We start from the raw sequence: 18,278 nt of genomic DNA, 5'->3' as shown, positions 1-18,278 counted from the left end.
TTTCCAGGGAATCTTCTCCATCCAGGGATTGAACCCGCATCTCTTACATCTCCTACATTGGCAGGCAAGTTCTTAACCGCTAGCGCCACCTGGGAAGCACCATACTTTATGAGAATAAGGACTTTTCGGGGTCGCACAGAGTCGGACACGACTGAAGCGACTTAGCAGCAGCAGGCGGCACTAGTGGTAAGGAAGCCACCTGCTAATGCAGGAGACTTGGGTTCCATCCCTGGGTTGGGGAGATCCTTCAGAGCAAGAAATGGCAACCCACTCCAGTATTCTTGGCTGGAGAAATCATGGACAGAGGAGCCTGGTGGGCTACAGTCCATGGGGCCACAAAGTCGGACATGGCTGAGCGACTGAAAACAGCCATACCTTACACACACACACCTTACCAGAACAGAAAGGAAGTGGTGCCCTGTCTTGGTCATTTGAGGTCTGTTTTACGTCTGTTAGGAGGGGGTGGGGAGAGATTGGTGCTCACTAACAACAATGGCTAGCACATCATCAAAATGAACTTCTGAATGGAAGGATTTTTCTAACAGTGGTTTTCATGGAACTTACATTGTTTCTTTATGGTTAGACCCATATTTATTTCTGGTCCACATGTTGTCTTCTTAAATTTATTTATTCTTAATTGGAGGACAGTTGTTTTACAAGTTGTGTTGGTTTCTGCCATACAACATGAGTCAGCCAAGGTATACCCACGTCGGCTCTCTTGAACTTTCCTCCCACCCTGCACCCCACCCTACCCCTCTAGGTTGCCACAGCCATGGTGCTTAGATTTTAAACCTTCTCTTATTATTAGTCACTTTCTTATGCGACATTCAGTCAAAATAAACTTTTTTTTTTTTTGCCTGAATGCTTCCTTTTGGGTCATCCTGAAAACCGAAAGGTGTAAGTTTTGGATATCCTTGTGTAGGTGTGTTTGAGCATCTTTGTCTTTTCTTAAAAGTACCTTCATTGTATCAATAGCTAGAGACTTCTTTGTAGGATTTTTATAATAACCCATATGTATATTCTCCAAGTTATTTTGTACTTGAATCCTACTATTATGTTTCTGCCCAAACAAGATGATCACTTGTATAATGAAAATAGATCACCCATTTGTCTAGACTAGCTACAACCCCTTTGTGAGTTTTTTTTAGCTACGAAAAGAAAATTTTGAAAATGTCTAGCATAATTTTATTGTTTTAGGTTGATTTCCTTATGTTGTACAACTGAAAAGCAAAGTTTTTTTTTTTTTTTTAATATTGTTGATCCCAAAACAGATGTCCTAAGAGTTGTCTTATTCTACTTTGACCTCCTATGTTATTTATGACTCAATTCTATCCAACACTTAACTCTTTAGGTACCCTCCCACTTCCCCCTCTTTAACCATAACCATTCTACCCCTCTTATCCAGGGGCTGTATTTACCCTTTTGAAAAAAACTCAGCTCTAGTAACAGCCCTGGAAAAATCTAGAAAAAATATTTGAACTCTTGAAAATGCTTACATTTCATTGAACTATCTGAGTTTCAAAGAGGTTTCATTAAACCCACTATTGTTTTTATCTGTTTCTATTAAGATATAGTGACGAATTACTTTTTAAAGAAAGGGTTGCTTTTGACAACATGAAGCACCATGTAAACCTCTCAAAGCCACAAATGTATTCAACTTCTGAGAATAACTGAAGACTAGGCAAAGTGAAGGCAATGGCACCCCACTCCAGTGTTCTTGCCTGGAAAATCCCATGGATGGAGGAGCCTGGTAGGCTTCAGTCCATGGGGTCGCTAAGAGTCGGACACGACTGAGCGACTTCACTTTCAGTAGGCAAAGTGAAATTGCAGGTTGGTACAATTGATTTAAGTATTCTTATTAAGAGAGGAAAGAGAAACTTCCCTCTAAGGTAATATTGACCTCCAAGCATCAAACTTCTTTTCTTTTTTTTCAGTCAAAAATTTTTAAAAAGCACTAGGATAACAGAAACTTTACTGTATAAGTACTTTTATTTGTATTTTATATCAGGCAAAAACAGAAAGTACTTTTGTTTTTCCCCAGGCTTATTGAGAAATAATCGACATGCATTGCTGTATGAAGTTAAGACAAATAGCATAATGGTTTGATTTACAAAGTATATACTGTGAAATGACTACCACCCTAGGTTTACTTAACATCATCTCATATAGACATAATGAAAAGAAAAGGAAAAAAACAATTTTTATACTTATAAATGTTGCAATAGATGAAGATTTAATAGCTGTACCTCTCTTTCCTCATCCTTTCCCCAAGTTTTATCATACTTATAGTTATGTCAATGTATGTTTGCATCATTATCACAATGTACATATTGTTCACTGCAGAACCTATTAGAATACCCTGACTGAATGTTTTTCCTTTTCTCTATTTTTAAAATTGAAGTATAATTGACCTGCAGCACTATATTATTTCCAGGGGCACGACACAGTGACTCAGTATTATCTATATATAACAAAACAGTCACCGCCGTAAGTCTGGTCACCATCTGTCACTGTGCAGAGTTATTATAACATTATTGACTGTTCCCTGTGCTATGCGTTTCATCCTGGTGACTCACTGGCTTTAAAACTAGAAGTTTGTACCTCTTCCTCTCCCTCGCCTACTTCACTCAACCTGTCCCAGCCCATAAGGACTTTTAATATCAAGAATAAATATCGAGAATAGGTGGCACAGCACTTCCCTGGTGGCTTAGTGGTACAGAATTGCCTGCCGATGCAGGAGACATGGGTTTGATCCCGATCTGGGAAGACCCCACATGCTGTGGAGTGGCTGAGGCTGTGCCCCACAGCTGCTGAGGCTGTGCTCTAAAGCCCCTGAGCTGCATGCACTGAAGCCTTTGTGCCCTAAACCAGTGCTCCGCAGCAGAGCATCCCCCACTCACCACGACTAGAGAAAAGCCCACACAACAACCAAGACCCAGCACAGCCAAAACTAAATAAATAAAAATTAAAAAAAAGGAATTTGTAACATGGCATGCATCAGCGTGAACCACAGCAAAACCTAACACGTGAGATTAATACTCCTCACGAAATACCAAGTGTTTAGATCTTTAGTGAATAGAATGGTGACTTCATTCGGGTAAGTTATGTACAGAGTTTTCATAGCTAAACATGACAAGGGACTTCACTGGTGATCCAGTAGTTAGGATTCTGAGCTTCCACGTCTGGGCGGATGGTAGTTCAGTCTCTGGTCAGGAAACTTCAGAACTCACTCATCTGTCTGGATCCTACGCTTGTTTCATTTCCCTCACTTTTTACCTGCTAAGCCAATGCATTAAAAAAAAAAAAAAAAATATATATATATATATTCCATTTTATTTAGCATTCATAGATATTCTTTAGCAGAAGTGTTTTTTAGGATATATATTATATTGCCAGAAATGTAAAATTTCCCAAGTTAACTTTTGAAATTCTACTGAAGTTCCTTCCCTGGTGGTCCAGTGGTTAAGGATCCTACTGCCAGTGCAGAAGGGACATGGGTTCAGTCCCTGGGAGGATAATACATGCTGCTCTAGAGCCTGCGAAGCACAACTGCTGAAGTCCACGTGCTCTAGAGCCCGTGCTCCACAAGAGACGTCACCGCACTGAAAAGCCTGCACACCAGGCTGGAGAAAGCCCGCGTGTCCCAACAAAGACCCAGCATAGCCAGAAAGAAATACATTTTTAAAATTAAAAAAGATAAATAAAATCCTATTGAAGTCCCATTATGCCTTTAAACACACACACACACACAAAACATCTACCAGATAAACCGTTAGTTTTTTTTTTAATCACGTGATGCCAAAGAGTGTGTAGATAAATAGTACACTTCCACTTGTGTTTTAGTTAAGGGGGACAGGTACATGTCTTGTATACTTGATTTGTATCAAAGTGTTCAATACTTTGATATAAATGAAATACTTCTAGACTAACACATCAATAACTGCCAACAGTTCCTTCCTGAGAACAGGGGACTGGGGATCTGAGGGAGGAGGACATTTTTATATTGCTTGAATATTTTACTCTGTGTGTATGTGTTTAATTTTTAAAATGTACCTAAATTTTCTGAGAGGAGTTCTCATCTCTAGTTTCCACTGAAAATACATTAAGTGATATAACTTTTGTTGCAAGTTGCAACAAAACTGTTGTAGATTCACAGAAACTTCTGCTTTGAAGAACTCATGTATTAACTAACTTCCTACTCTAACCTTCCAGCTTCACCGAGGCGCCTAAACAAGGTGCTGAGGGCGGCTCCAAGTCACAGCAGAGAGGTGCAGAAGCAGCCTGCTTGTAAGTTTTTTATCTGCTTATGCGGTGCGGCTCTCTCTAAGATATAATCTTAGATTCTCATAAAGAGGAAATGGGTGACTTCATCAGACTCTCACATCCTCTTTGGTGGAACTAGATATTTCCCCCCAAAAGGATATATCTGAAACTGAACTAAGAGCAGTGCATATAATACATTTGCAGTTTTAAATGGTATCTTTTTTTGTAAATAAACATTTATATTCATTGAAGTGAGTCTGAACTATTAATACTATAGAAATAGCTCCAAAACATACAATGAAAAAACTAGTTTTAGAACTATATATATATACATTATATTGTTCTAAAATATATAAAATGTATATATATTACCACTATAAGTTTAAAAAATTAAAGTCCAGACTTAAGGTTTTGTAATAAGAATATGTCTGTATGACTGTCTGTTCCTCGGTCTCTGTCTCTTGTCTGTCTACACCATGCTGACTTCTCTGTATCTCTCCCTCATCGTTTCTCATCTGTCTGTGTCATATGTGTGTATGTACATAGATAGATATGTACAGAGATATTACAGTTGTAATTCTGCTTTACTCTCTTATCATTAAAGGTTTTATTGAAGTAAAAGAAATGGATAATGTGTTAGTTTCTGGCATACAGCAAAGTGATTCAGTTACATATATGTGTATATATACTTTTTCATAGTCTCTTCTATTATAATTTACTATAAGATATTTAATACGGTTCCCTATGCTATACAGCAGGACCTTGCTGTTTATCTATTTTATATACAATAGTTTGTAGCTGCTAATCCCAAACTCCTAATTTATCCCTCTCCCTCCTCCTTTCTCCTTTGGTAAGTAACCATAAGTTTGTTTTCTATGTCTGTGAGTCTGTTTCTGTTTTGTAAATAACTTTATTTGTATCATTCTAGGGGGGAGGCTTCCTAGGTGGCTCAATGGTAAAGAAACTGCCTGCCAATGCAGGAGACACTGGTTCGATCCCTGGGTCAGGCAGATCCCCTGGAGGAGGAAATGGTAACCCACTCCAGGATTCTTGCCTGGAGAATCCCATGGACCAAGGAGCCTTGGTGGGGGTTGGAAACAGTCGGACATGACTGAGCACACATAATTTTTTAGATTTCACATGTAAGTGATATCATATGATATTTGTCTTTCTCTGACTTACTTCACTTAGTATGATAATCTCTAGGTCCATTCATGTTGCAGCAAATGACATTGTTTCATTCTTTTTTATGAATGAGTAATATTCCATTGTACATATGTATCACATCTTCTTTATTCATTCATCTGTGAGCATTTAGGTTGCTTCCATGTCTTGGCTATTGTAAACAGTGCTGCTGTGAACTTTGGGGTCTATGTATCCTTTCCAGTTTGAGTTTTCTATTAGTGTTATAAGCATGTGTGCATGTCAATAAATATTACTTGGAAACGTAATTTTAAATATTAAGTAATATTTCTTCGTGTGGAAATGTCTATTTAGCCATATTCCTATTTTTACATATTTCCTTTTTTATATATATCTGAATGGAAATCCTAATATGAAAAACTTATCTGTATCTTCAGTCACTTTAATTGGAAATTTTCTAGAAGTAAAACTATGTGGGTCAGGAAATATAAACATTTTAAAGCAATTTTAACACCTAATTTGCTAACTGGTGTCAATGTACGCTCCCACCAAGTCTGTAGGAATGCCTAATGCTTATTTTCCTCATCTCAATTCTGGGTATAACTCTCTTCAAAATTTGGCACTAAATATACGTACACACATGCACACACAGTTTATATTTCTTTAATTATTAGAGCTACTGAAAAAAAACTAGATGTCTACTGACCATATGTATTTCTACATTTTAAACACTTAACATTTGTGCTTATTCCCCAAATAACGGTAATTATTTCACTTCCTAGTGTGTGCATGCTAAGTCACTGAGTCGTGTCCAACTCCTTGCGACACTATGGACTGCAGCCCACCAGGCTCCTCTGTCCATGAGATTCTTCAGGCAAGAATAATACTGGAGTGGGTGCTGTGCCCTCCTCCAGGAGATCTTCCTGACCGAGGGATCCAACCCGAGTCTCTCATGTCTCCTGCATTGGCTGATGGATTCTTTATCACTGGTGCTACCTGGGAAGCCCTGTGTGTGTTTTCTAGGTACTGAGAGATGAAGGACACAGAGTTACCACAAGAGGTCCTAGCATACAAATTATATCAAAACTTGAAGTCTACTGGGCTCAAGTTCCAACAAGTCAGCATCTTCAGGAGTGGACAGGTTCATTCATTCCAATCTTAGAACCTCCAAACAATTGTCCTGGACTCATAAGAACAGCCTTTCTAACAGTGACAAAAATTATTGAAGAGGACAAGGGACAGGAGCTCCATCATTTAGAAAGCTACACTGGACTCTATACTCCACCTCCCACCCTCCTTCATTTATCCAGATCTCTTATAACTTGACTCTTATTAGATAGAGTCACTCTCAAATTTCAAAAGAAATATAATCATTTTAAGCCTGAGATGCCTTTGCATCATTCATTTGACTGTCCTGTAAATATTTATTCCTCTTTTCATATTTAACCAAAAGAATGATGAGCCTTTTTTAAAACTCAGCAAATAAAGATTTGCGATGATGTGCCACTATCCTATGTGCTGGGAATATAATGATGAGCAGAGCCAGACACTGACCCCGCTCTTGCAGAGCTCACACCGATGCCATCCATGCTAGCACCTCTGAGCAGACTCTCAGGAAATTCATCCCCACAGGTGCCTTTGCCCCATAGGAGATGTTGTATGCAGCCCACACAGGAAGTATCTGCTGCTCCAAGGCCCAGAGCATTGTCTCCAGGACCCACCATTATATCTGTTCTGCATTTCAAACCATCTAGCTCTGACGTTTGAATTGCTTTTTAAAAGCTTTACAGTGTAATATACCTACCCCCAAAACAATTCAAATTATACTCATGTAAGTAACAAAAATGAAAATCATCCATAGTCACAATCTTCACAGATAGCTATTTGTAAACTCCTTTATAGACATATCATTATACATGTGCACATTGGACAAATACTTATTGACTACTCACTATGAGAAAGCATATTCCACGGGCTGTGTCTTAGCCTGCTTGGGCTGCCATAACTAAGCATCATAGGCTGTGGTTTAAACAACAGGAATTCATTTCCTTTCCATTCTTGAGGTGGCAATAGTGTAGTGAGTGTAGTCAGTCTGGTATCTGGGAGAGTCCTCTTCCTGGCTTACAAATGTCCACCCTCTTGCTCTGTCCTCATGGCCTTTCCTCTGTGTAAGTCGGGGGTGAGGAGGGAGCTCTCTGGTGTCCCTTCTTGTGAAGACTAATTCTATTTGATCAGGGCCCACACTTACGACTTCATTTAACCTTAATTACTTCCTTACTCCATCCAAATACAATCATGCTGGGGGTGAGGGTTTCAGCTAAATAACGGGGGAGAGGAAAGCCAAACAGGCAGCCTGCAGCACGCTGTGAAGTCTCTACAGATGAGTGAGGCACAGTGCCCACTTCTCACTAATGTAGGAATTCATGGTGCAAACTCTGTTTCTGTCTCTTTGTGCTTTATTTACATGATTATCTTTTGGAATTCCCACCAAGGCTGGATAAATGAGGTAAGGTAAGGAAGTGAGATTTGAGAAAGTTTTCTTTCCCTCTTGGGTTGGAAAACACTCTCTGGGAAAGGAAGTTTGCAGCTCTTAACTTCTCCAGAGATCCCGCCTGAAGCATCGTGTCTGATTTTCTCCTTCTCCTCTAGGAAAGGAGGTTGTTAAATATATAAGACATGGACAGCTCTCTACATTCATCTACGCTACAGAGGACCAACGACTGCAAATGGGCTGGATTCACTCCTTCAGAACACGCTGACTGCTGACACATAGAGCTGAGAACAGAGAAATGAGTAAAACACAGTCTCTCTGCCCTCGAGGCACTCACGACCCAGTAAGCCAGTGACTAGAAGAAAGGGTGAGAAGTGCCGTCTAAGAAAGAGGTAGTAAACTCAAGGAACTCTAGGAGAGAAAAAGAGACCCAGAAAGACTTCTGGGAAGAAATTACACAACCCACTGAAGTCTGAATAAAATCGAGAGTGCATTCAAAGGAAAGGGAAAAGCAATCCAGGCAAGGCTATTACAACATGGAGCCCACCTGGACAGAAGGACTGTGTTAAGGCAGATCTCTGAAAGGGCAGGCTGAATGTGCTCAGCTGGGGACCTATTTAGACTGTCTTTGGGTACAATGATCCCTCAACAGATTATCTTGAGATTTTATCAAGATGGCAAAAAACATGTTAATTGTTAATTTAAAAACATGCTATGATAATTTGTTAATTTAAAAACGTGCTATATTGACGGCAAATCTCATCCCCAGAGAAGCCTGTGGGAATCATCAGAGAGGCAGAGGGGAACGTACCTCTTCCAGATCTCTTTGTCACACATGCACATACATATCTTTGTGCTTTACTTTATAAAATATTAAATGGAATTGAGCTGAATTGAATTTCACAATCCACCTAGTAGCTTTTGCCAGAAGCCTGATATTCGTTCTAGACTCCTTTTTTCTTCTTTCATTTCTTCTATTATTTCTTCTTTTCTTTCTTCTCTTATTTCTCCCTTTCTTCTTTTTATTTTTTGTGTTCAACAAACAGCCATCAAACATCTACTCTGGGCAGGCGCACTATCAGACCCTGGAGAGACAGTGATGAGTAGGGTCCCTTCTCCATGGAACTTCTGACGCACAGATAATCACACAAGTATATACATAAAATGTGCTATGAAAGAAACCCATGCCTTAAAATCAGGGCCCCTGATTTAGCTGGGTAGTGGGGTGGGATCTGGTAAGGCTTCTCTGAAGAAATAACACTTGGGCTGAAATCTGAAGTTGAAAATAAGCTGGCTAGGGTGTGTGTATGTGTGTGTGAGCACATGTGTGTGTTTACAGGTGGGTCTGGCAGTTAAGCAGACCTGAACTGGGGAGATAAAAAGGCTAGGATAACGTCTTGGGGGGAAGAAAGTACTTTCTAGTTTCTGCAAGGTCACCATGGCAGGAGTTTGGGCAGTGAGCAAGGGTGGAGAGATGAGGCTGGTGATGTAGACAGAGGCCAGTCTTTGGAGGACATCTTTTTTCATTTTAAGGGCAAAGGGAAGCCATTGCAATATCTATATCCTTCCTAAAATATTCCAAATTTAAAAAGATCATTTTATGGAGTATGTTCAGATGACACATCGGATTTTACAGCAGCCAGGGTTGAAATAATGTTGTAGGATTCTGACAATGATGTTGGAAAGAAACAAAGAGATGCAGGAGATATTTTGGTCAAATATAAAGGTCTAGGTGATGGGCTAAATACAAGAGGCAATACAGGAGAGGTTCTAACGGAGGGTGAGTCCTAGGCTGGTGGCTAAATGAGACCTTTCCCCAAGGCAGGGAACATCGGAGGAGACCACAGCCCTACATGTCCTGTTTTAGTCTCAGGAAATCTTTCCAGCTACTCTCACTGGGTTTGGTTCCTTGCATGGAAGGCCATGAGTGGTCAGTCTCCTTCCCCTGGAAAGTGACCAGTGTAATCCCAAATGAAACTAGATTTTTCAAAACCAAAGCCAGGAGAGGGGACTGTCTTACGTAACATCTCTTTTTGGTCTACTACACAATTGCCTCTGAACAAAGACACATAAAAGCTTCTCTAAATTGGGGAAGAGAAATTACTGGAAGGAAAAAAGATACCAGGTAGGGAAAAAATCAGTAGGAGGACCGTGGGATACATAGTCCTGGAACTCAGAATAGTCACCTCTCTGATGATAATTCCCAACAGGTCACATCCAATTAATCACAAATCCTATTGATCCTGCTTCCTTAACAGCTTCTAAGTTAATCCTGACACCTCTAGCTTCATTTCACTGCCTTAGTTCAAAGTGGTGATCAGGCTCTCCTTACATCATTACCTGAATTGCTGTAGTAACAATAATATCAGGGTTGTGTTTGGCTTCATGTAAAAGAAACCTAATATAGAGTCTTAACCAAACTGAAATGAACAGTGCGGAGCTGGTGCAACAGCCCAAGGAAGTTACCAAGGACTGACCAAGAGCCTCCTAACTGCACTGCAGGTAGGAGGAGGGTGAGAAGGGAGAGCAGCTTCTTATCAGGAAAGGAAAACAGCTCTAGGAATTCCCAGCACAAGTCTACTTTTGCCAGAACTGATGTCACATCAGTTTCAAGAGAAGATAGAAATCATAGCTACTGAGCACTATTCTCATTTTAAAGAATAAGGACAGGGGACTCCCCTGGTGGTACAATGGATAAGAACCCGCCTGACAGTGTAGGGCACATGGGTTTGATCCCTGGTCCGAGAAGATTCCACCCGTTGCGGAGCAACTGAGCCCATGCACTGCACGGGGGAAGCTGCCACAATGAGAAACCCACACACTGAGAATAGAAAGTAGGCCCTGTTCACCGCGACTAGAGAAAGCCCATGTGCAGCAACGAAGACCCAGTGCAACCAAAAATAAGTAAAATTTAAAAATAAGGAATAGATAAAGACAGACAAAGAAAAGGTCACTGATAGCATTTGCCACAGATGGCTAGCTGGTTTCACCGTTGCTAATCCTGTGCCTTTGGCCACAGCCTTCTCCTGGTGACTGCTAGAGGTATCATTTTCAAATCAGATTACATCACTCTCTTGCTTAAAATACTTCAGTGGTAATCCATGGCTCTCAGGATACAATTCCAACTCCTGGCTTAGCACCAAGAGTGCTAAGCACAAGGCCCTCAAGATCTGGTCCCCACCTCTCCCTCACGGCATCTGCCCTCTCTCTCCTGCAGACCCCACTGTTCCACCCACTCCTGCACACTCAGAAATCTATGATGCTGTTACAAATCCACACATTCTTGGGCTCATCACTGTCTCTCCAGGGTCTAGTAGTGTGCCTGCCCAGAGTGGGGAGCTGACAGCTATTTGTCTCTGAAAAAGCAGAGACATCACTTTGCTGACAAAGGCCCATATAGTGAAAGCTATGGTTTTTCCAGTAGTCATGTATGGGTGTGAGACCTGGACCATAAAGAAGGCTGAGTGCTGAAAAATTGATGTTTTAGAACTGTGGTGCCAGAAAAGACTCTTGAGAGTCCCTTGGACTGCAAGGATATCAAACCAGTCTGTCCTAAAGGAGATCAGTTCATTGGAAGGACTGATGCTGAAGCTGAAACTCCAACACTTTGGCCACCTGATTTCAAGAGCCAACTCATTGGAAAAGACCCTGATGCTGGGAAAGATTGAAGGCAAAGGAGAAGAGGGTGGCAAAGGATGAGATGGTTAGATAGCATCACTGACTCAATGGACATGAATTTGAGCAAACTCTGGGAGATAGTGAAGGAAAGGGAAGCCTGGAGTGTTGCAGTCCGTGGGGTTGCAAAGAGTTGGACAAGACTTTGTGATTGAATAACAGCAATGGCCTGCTTCAGGGAAGCCTGCCCCCACTGCCTGACTGTTAAAGTCCCTTTGTTCAAAACCCTGTCCACCTATAGGGTGAAGGAAGAAACTGACGCATCTCCTAGATGGTTTGCCATCTAGAAGATATTTGCAAGAATTAAATGACCTTTTTACTTTGTTTCCTCACCTCCCTCCATCTCTGATCCATAAACTAACCTGGCATCCCATCCCTGACAAAATAGTTGTTTTGAGACAATAGTCAGCCATCTTCTAAGTCAGCTGACTTCTCAAATAAAGTTGTACTCCTTGCCTCAACAACTCATCTCCTGAATTTATGGCCTACTGTGCAGTGAGCAGAATGAGCTTGGACTGGATAACAATATTAGTAAACAAAGGATGTTGCAGCCATTCAGCCATCACATTACAGCTGCCACAGCAGTGAGCCCTGAGGGAACTCAGGATGGAGGCAGGATGCCTGCCATCAGATCATCAGACACTGCAGCCACCCCAATGGTGCACCCTAAGAAGACTCAAGATGAGAAAACACAGAATACTTGCCCCAGATGGCTGAGCAGCTAGACTCTTACATCTTCCAATATGCAGAAAATTGCTAAATTCCTTAACTTGGGATATCTGGTTTTCTTTAATTATCAATAATCTTTTGATGTTCCGACTACCTGGTCTTTGTTGCAAAAGCTCCTATATATTTCCTGGCTCCATATTTGCCTCTTTGGAGCAGTTTCTCAGAGTTGCTTGAGTTACTGTGTCCTGGGCTGAAATCCTCAGTTTTTCCACTGAATTAAACATAACTCTCAACTTAAAATTTTTTTTTATTTATTTACTTTTTAATTTATTGTTGACTGAGCGACTGATCTGATCTGATGCTCGGTCTTCATTGCTTCACAGGCTTTTCTTTAGTTGTGGCAAGCAGGAACTACTCTTCAGTTGCTTCTTATCACAGGGGCTTCTCTCATTGTCCAGCATGGGCTCTGGAGTGCAAAGTCATCAGCAGTTGCAGCACATGGACTCAGTACCTGCAGTCCCAGGCTCTAGAGCATAGGCTCAGTAGTTGTGAAGCATGGGCTTAGTTGCTCCGTGGCATGTGGGATCTTCCTGGATCAGGGATCAAACCTGTGTCTCCTGTGTTGGCAGGCAGATCCTTTCCAGTGAGTCATCAAGGAAGCCCAACTCCCAACTTTTAAATTGTGCCCTTTTTTTTTTTTAGCCAGCACTCTCCTATTACAGGGGCCTCCCCCATGGCTCCATGGTAAAGAATTTCCCTGCAGTGCAGAAGACTAAAGAGATGAGGGTTCCATCTCTGGGTCAGGAAGATCCTCTGAAGAAGGAAATGGCAACCCACTCGAGTATTCTTGCTGGGGAAAATCCCATGGACAGAGGAGCCTGGCAGGCCACAGTCCAGGGGGTCACAGAGTAGGACATGACTGAGCAACTGAGCACACACAGGCACACACACAGCAGGCTGAAGCAGAAATAAATTGTCTTAAGGCAACACAATGTTGCGGTGGTGGGTGTTAAGATATTTTAAATGATTCAAAATAATTTTTGAATTTATATAAAAAAAATTCTCTTATACCTCTTAAGTCAAATTCCACATCTAAATCAGTTATTCTTTTTTGGCCTCAGGGCATGCAGGATCTTAGGTCCCTGACCAGGCATCGAACCTGTGCCCCCTGCAGTGGAGGGTGGAGTCTTACTGGGCCATGGGGGATGCCAGGGGCGCTGCCTTTCTCTTGCTGGGTGGCATTTCAGAAGATATTTCAAACCTTTTAGGTATCTGCTGATGGTACTCATTATCAGAGAATGGGCTTTGTGAAATGTGACTTTCCCTTGGCTTTCTTGTCCTTATTTATCTTTTTAGCTTTGGAAAAACACAGCTCAGTTACTCTGTGGCACGTGGGATCTTCCCAGATAAGGGATGGAACTTGAGTCTCTTGCATGGTCAGGTGCATTCTTTACCACTGAGCCACCAGAAAAGTCCTGGGTTTCTTTCTTTCTTTCTTCCTTTTTTTTTTTTTAAGTTTACTGGTTCTGATAAGTGTGCAGTGCTACTTCACTGTAGTTTTAATTTCTAATTTTCTAATGATATATGATTTTTGAGTATTTTTGATATATTTATTTACTCTCTATATGTTTTCTTTGGCTAGGGTTGTTTGTTCCAGATTTTTTGGTATTGTTTGAGTACAACCCTTTATCAGATATGTATTTTGTAAATGTGTTTCTCTTTTTGAAGCTTGTGTTTAGGTTTTCTGAATAAGGTCTCTTATAGAGTTTAAATTTTTAATTTTTAAAGGTCATTTTATAAATTTTATATCCTTTTTTGGATAGACTCTAGTTTTTTTTTGTTAAAGTTCATAAGCAAAACTGAGGTACTGTAGACACAGCTTTGCATTTTATCTGTTGAGAAGTTTGAGTGAACTTGGTGTAAGTTGTAAAGTTTCTTTCTACTTTAATTTGATTGCATATGGTTTCCAAATATTTATATAAGAATTTTTGGAGATGTCATAGGAAGTCGGTTTCCCCAAGTGAAACTGCGTCCATGAAACATCAACCCTTTTCACCCTCTGGGAATCATTTTCTGCTTTTTCTATCTTTGAATTTGACTTGCTTTGAGATGATTCCACTATCTCATGCTAGTGGAATCACAGAATGTTTGTCCTTTTTTGGTCCTGTTTGTTTCACTTAACTTAATGACTATAAGGTTCATCCACATTGTAGCATTGTCAGAATTACCTACTTTTAAAGGCTGACTTATATTCCATTGTGTGTATACCACAGTTTGTTTATGGAATTGTCTGTCCATGGACACTTGGATTCCTTCTAGTTGTTAGCCAGAATACGAGTGTAGAAATATGAGTTTATTTTTTTCAGCCCATTTTTTCAAACCTTTTAGGTACATTACCTGAATTGGAGTTGACATATTATATGTTAATTTACTTTGCTAGTTTTTGAGGAATTTCTGTCATGTCTTGCAGAGTGGCTACACCATTTCACTGTATCTCTTGTATAGTAGAATATTGTTGAAGTTTTTGCATGGACCCTATTTTGCATATTCATTCACCCACTGATGGACAGTTGAATGGGTTCTACCTTTGGGCTATTGTGAATAATGTTGCTATGAATGTTTGTGTATCATTTGTTGTTTGAACAGCTGTTTTCAGTTCATTGCCATGTATATCCAAGAGTGGAGTTGGTGAAGTAAACAGTACGTATATTTTTATCTTTCTGAGAAAATGCCAAACTATTATACATATCGTCTGTACTATTTTCCATATCCACAAGCAAAGTGTAATGTTTCCGATTTTCTACATTGCTGTTTATATTTTGATCTTGATTACAATCGTTTAGTGAATGTGAACAAATATAGCATTGTGGTTTTAATCTGTATTTCTGTCATTACAGAAAGGAAATATATGTCCATTTCCACTGACCATGTAGTGGGGTTACCTCACCTGCCGGCTGTCTCCTGCATCTATTGTTTGTAGACTTGTGAGGATGGCCAGTCTGACAGGGGGGATTTGATTTCTCTGTTTCACCCTGGGAACATGGGGTGCAGAGTTGCTGGCCTGAAAGAGGAATCTTTCCTGTTTCAGCCTGGGAACCTGGGGCAGAGTTTCCTGCCTGAGATTGGAACTTCCCCCCCTATTTCAGCCTGGGAAAGCAGGGGTACTGAGTTCCCTGCCTCAATTAGGAACTCTCCCCCCTATTTCAGCCCAGGAACCTAGGGGAACCCAGTTCCCCACATGAAATAGAACCTTATCCCCTGATTTCAACCTGGAAACCTGGGGCACTGTGTTCCCTGCCTAAAATAGGAACTTGTCCCCCTATTTCAGCCTGGGAGACTAGGGCACCCAGTTCCCCACCTAAGTTATGAACTTTCACCCCTGTTTCAGCCCGGGAACCTGGGGCATCGAGTACACCAACTGAAATGGGAACGTCCCCCTCTATTTCAGCCCCGGACCCTGGGGCACCATGTTCCCTGCCTGAAATAAGAACTTGTCCCCCTATTTCAGCCTGGAAACCAGGGGCACAGAGTTCCCCGCCTGTAACAGGAACTTTTCCCTATTTCTGCCCAGAAATTTGGGGCCCAGCATTTCCATAGTTCAGCCCAGAACCTTGGCATGCAGATAAATGTTAGGGAAATACATCTTCAGAGTTGACACCTTTTGAAAAAAATCATCAAAATTTTTATGTATCTTATGATGGCACTCATTGTCTGAGCGTGGGCTTGGTAAAATGTGACTTTCCCATGGCTTTCTTGTCCTTATTTGTCTTGCTGGTAGATTCATTGGCCTCTTTTGACTGGTTAATTCTTTTTGAAGCAGAGATTGAAATGGTCCATCTAGTTTGTATGATTTTTAATAATCTCATCCAAAGTGATTTCTCAATTGTTTCTTTTTTTTTTTTTTTTTTAATTTTAAGTCTTTTAAGAGTAAATGACAGAAAACATTTTTGCTTCTTAATCAAGGAGTGCTATAATATAATTTCAAGGCATCTTAATATAATTCATTTAACCCTAAAGCAATTGTGCAATAAGCAAATTATCATAAATGAAAAACAAGGTTAACTTTCTACAGGGGCCAATAGACAGGGTATCTTGCAGCACAGCAATTAACCTTCACATACTGGAGTCTTGTTTAAAAGGCCATCAAACAACTCAGATTCCTGAAAATCACAAATGTCACCAACGAAAGGAATGTTGATTAAACAGAGTCAAAAAACTTCCTGAAGGACTGCCTTCTCTGAAGGGTTTCAGACTTGCTAGCATAAGTTGGTTAAGCCAAATCTCACTGACGGCTCCATTAGAGAATGAGAATGCCCCAGTCAGTGCTGTTTGAAAAATGTAAAACACTGGGAGGGGAAAAAAACAAATAAAATAATCTACTGTTCCCTAATGTATATGGCTTAGCACCCAGAGAAAGCCTCTGCCCCGGAAAGACACTTTCTACATAGGGCTAAGCTTCACTAAATGAGGTGTAATCTTTCATTTTCAGGACATGTCTTTTCTTGCAAGGTCTTTAGAGGCAGAAGTTCCACTTGGATTCTAATACACATCTCTGTGCGCTCAGCTTCCTGAAAACATACACCTGCCGGGTTCTAGGTTCTCCCTTGCCAGTGACTGGATTCACTACTTCACAGCCACCAGAAGCGCACATACACTATTAACATGATGAAAAATACAGCTACTGCTGCAAGTTTGGCGTAAGTGGAACGCATGTTCAAGTACTTCGCATCCTGGCGGTATTTATTGGACAGACTGGACAAATTGTTAGCCTTCGAATCCAATGCTGAGAGCGCTTCTCCCCGCTGTAACACTTCTTCAATATTCGCCACCATGATTCTCTGCACATCTTGCAGTTCAGTGTTGATGGAGCCTAGGTTTCTCCGAGCACGACTGTCAATGTAAAGCTTCTTGGTTTTCTGAATGTAGGTATCAAACTCAATAAAGGAGTAGGGTCTAGACACAGTTGGCACCTTCTTCCCATTCTGTTCATCAAATTCTGAGTGTAAATCTTCTAGGTAGGCAAAAGCCAGCTTCTTAGGGAAGGCAGCTTCACACAGAACCAAATAACATACTCCTTGTTCAATAATGTAATGAAAAGTCATTATTTTCATTATGTAATGAAAAAATCTACGGCCGTCTGGGCCAGTGTTGGGTCTCCGTAGCCTGTAAAGATGGTGTTGCTCACGATGATCGCCCGAGTGGCGGACGGGCTCCCGTTGGCCGCCTCGATGCAGGAGGACGAACAGTCTGGCCGGGACCTTCAACAGTACCAGAGTCAGGCTAAGCAGCTCTTTCGAAAGTTGAATGAACAGTCCCCTACCAGATGCACCTTGGAAGCTGGTGCCATGACTTTTCATTACATCAATTGTTTCTTGTATAACATTTCCCATTTTCGCTTTGTTCCTTTTTTCTTCTATTTTCTTTTGTGTTTGTAGCTATATACCCCATATTTTTTTGTAATGAAGTACAGTTGATTAACACAACTATGTGTATTGTGATACAGCATAGGGGATTTTTTGCAATATTTTTACGGAATCCACTTTATTAAAATATTAACGAATCGTGAGCTTTTGTTGGTTTTAGTGATGAATTGCTTGTGTATAACTTGGTTTGCAAATATTTCTTTGCATTCCGGGTTGCCTTCTTCAATCCTGAAGGTTTATTTTTTTGGACACCTGCTTTGAAATTGAAATAGGTTGCATTTTCCTGGTTTGGGTTTAATTCTCATTGAGCTAGGAGATGGATTCCAAAAGACCTTGCAATGAAGTCATCCAAACCCAAAAAGACCTTGAAGTTTATATCCATCTTCGCATTTCCTGCCTATGTTTTCCTTAAGACTTTCATAGAATCCCTCCTGACCTTTAATACTTATGATTTGGAGTTCATTTCGTGTATGGTGTTAGAGTGTGTTCTAACCTCATTCCTGTTTTCTTTGTTTTAATAAGCCTCTCACGATCCTTCACAGTGTCTCTTATCAATGTCTGTTGCCAGCACTGGGGAGGATATTCCCTCTTCTCCATGCCTTCTCCATCAGTTA

The 18,278-nt window shown here is 40.7% G+C and overlaps 1 pseudogene across 1 annotated transcript; it reads right to left on the bottom strand.

Moving 5' to 3' along the window:
• Positions 1–16,185: 16,185 nt before the first annotated feature.
• Positions 16,186–17,343, bottom strand: LOC104994131 (annotated as a pseudogene). Its single transcript, XR_825914.1, has one exon. The product of XR_825914.1 is annotated as a vesicle-trafficking protein SEC22b pseudogene (transcript).
• Positions 17,344–18,278: the final 935 nt, after the last annotated feature.

The sequence above is a fragment of the Bison bison genome, unplaced genomic scaffold (genome assembly GCF_000754665.1).
Source record: "Bison bison bison isolate TAMUID 2011002044 unplaced genomic scaffold, Bison_UMD1.0 scf7180017864252, whole genome shotgun sequence".
NCBI classification, from domain to species: Eukaryota; Metazoa; Chordata; class Mammalia; order Artiodactyla; family Bovidae; genus Bison; species Bison bison.
This window is presented reverse-complemented; position numbering and strand designations above follow the sequence as displayed.